We start from the raw sequence: 2,500 nt of genomic DNA on the forward strand, positions 1-2,500 counted from the left end.
CGTGCGCCCACGCACCGCGCGGCCAGCACGCCGGGAGGCCCCCCCTCACCGGCCGGGGACGGTCCCACCCAGCCACCGCCGCGTATCGCTTCACACCCAGATGCCATTCACGTTCGTGGGCATGGTGGGTATCGCTGGAACAACCGGTTGGTAGCTCAACCGATCGTCGCCATCACTGATTCACCTCTAGCGAGAACAACCGCACCACAACGGTTTACCAGTTGTTCATTTGCGTAACGTCACCAGCAAACGTAGGCGTCCATCGCCATTTGCAAATTCAACGATTGTTGCATGCCTGTGTCAGGTGTCACGACACACTATGTCTGCCCACATACACGCAACAACATGTGCACGCTTCGCGAACACGTGGAAGGTGGCCCCCGTACGTATGCGATGTCCATTGCGCGAACGACTGTCAACCGGCCTCTGTCGCATGTCGCAGATGTGGAACGCAGTGCACCATGCTATCACGGTGTGTGAGAAGAGACGACTACGTCTGACAACACGCGCCACTACATCAACAGACGGCTCATGCTGATCGCCATCCAGGGCATACCACACTGCAATCCAGCTCTTATAGGGAGACGACACGTAGCTGAGTGCACAACATTTGGACCGCATGGTTCGCCGTTGTTGGCGCAGTCGTTGTACGGTCACATGTACCACGATGTATCATTCAGTACATGAGGACCAATGTGCAGTACAGTGTGTGATTTGGACGTACAACATCAGCGGACAGTTGACACAGGCCGTACCACAGCGTAGGCTAAGTGCTTCGCCATGCGAATGCCAATGAACAACTGCAAATGCCAATGAACAACTGCAAAGGGCATTGAGCATGTACGTCCTGCTGCCATCCACATTACAGTGTATAGCTGCAAGGTGTTTAACATGAAGCGATACACTGGGGACCGGGCAGTGCGAGTAGCAAACTATATTGCGGGGGTTGCAGTTAGGCAACACTACACTAATTTAACGCGTCGTATGACAATTACAGAGCAGGTTAAGGCCCAACGTGTGTTGGGTTAAGGCCCAACGTGTGTTGGGTTAAGGCCCAACGTGTGTTGGGTTAAGGCCCAACGTGTGTTGGGTTAAGGCCCAACGTGTGTTGGGTTAAGGCCCAACGTGTGTTGGGTTAAGGCCCAACGTGTGTTGGGTTAAGGCCCAACGTGTGTTGGGTTAAGGCCCAACGTGTGTTGGGTTAAGGCCCAACGTGTGTTGGGTTAAGGCCCAACGTGTGTTGGGTTAAGGCCCAACGTGTGTTGGGTTAAGGCCCAACGTGTGTTGGGTTAAGGCCCAACGTGTGTTGGGTTAAGGCCCAACGTGTGTTGGGTTAAGGCCCAACGTGTGTTGGGTTAAGGCCCAACGTGTGTTGGGTTAAGGCCCAACATAGGTTGGGTTAAGGCCCAACATAGGTTGGGTTAAGGCCCAACATAGGTTGGGTTAAGGCGCAACATAGGTTGGGTTAAGGCGCAACATAGGTTGGGTTAAGGCGCAACATAGGTTGGGTTAAGGCGCAACATAGGTTGGGTTAAGGCGCAACATAGGTTGGGTTAAGGCGCAACATAGGTTGGGTTAAGGCGCAACATAGGTTGGGTTAAGGCGCAACATAGGTTGGGTTAAGGCGCAACATAGGTTAGGTTAAGGCGCAACATAGGTTAGGTTAAGGCGCAACATAGGTTAGGTTAAGGCGCAACATAGGTTAGGTTAAGGCGCAACATAGGTTAGGTTAAGGCGCAACATAGGTTAGGTTAAGGCGCAACATAGGTTAGGTTAAGGCGCAACATAGGTTAGGTTAAGGCGCAACATAGGTTAGGTTAAGGCGCAACATAGGTTAGGTTAAGGCGCAACATAGGTTAGGTTAAGGCGCAACATAGGTTAGGTTAAGGCGCAACATAGGTTAGGTTAAGGCGCAACATAGGTTAGGTTAAGGCGCAACATAGGTTAGGTTAAGGCGCAACATAGGTTAGGTTAAGGCGCAACATAGGTTAGGTTAAGGCGCAACATAGGTTAGGTTAAGGCGCAACATAGGTTAGGTTAAGGCGCAACATAGGTTAGGTTAAGGCGCAACATAGGTTAGGTTAAGGCGCAACATAGGTTAGGTTAAGGCGCAACATAGGTTAGGTTGAGGCACAATATAGGTTAGGTTGAGGTACCGTATAGGTTAGGTTAAGGTACAGTATAGTTTAGGTTAAGGTACAGTATAGTTTAGGTTAAGGTACAGTATAGTTTAGGTTAAGGTACAGTATAGTTTAGGTTAAGGTACAGTATAGTTTAGGTTAAGGTACAGTATAGTTTAGGTTAAGGTACACATTGTTGTATGGAAAGGTGTAATGGGGGGGGGGGGGGGGGGCGGCCGGTCGGTTTGTTGATTGTGATTATAGTAAGTGGATGCCTGCGGCATCATCTGATTTGCCACGTCAGGATGCACCTTTGGCTCATGACAGGCGGCGCTCCGATTCCATGCTTGTGGCAGACCTGTGTCTTTCATTCCTGCCAT

The sequence above is a fragment of the Schistocerca serialis genome, unplaced genomic scaffold (genome assembly GCF_023864345.2).
Source record: "Schistocerca serialis cubense isolate TAMUIC-IGC-003099 unplaced genomic scaffold, iqSchSeri2.2 HiC_scaffold_600, whole genome shotgun sequence".
Taxonomy (NCBI): Eukaryota; Metazoa; Arthropoda; class Insecta; order Orthoptera; family Acrididae; genus Schistocerca; species Schistocerca serialis.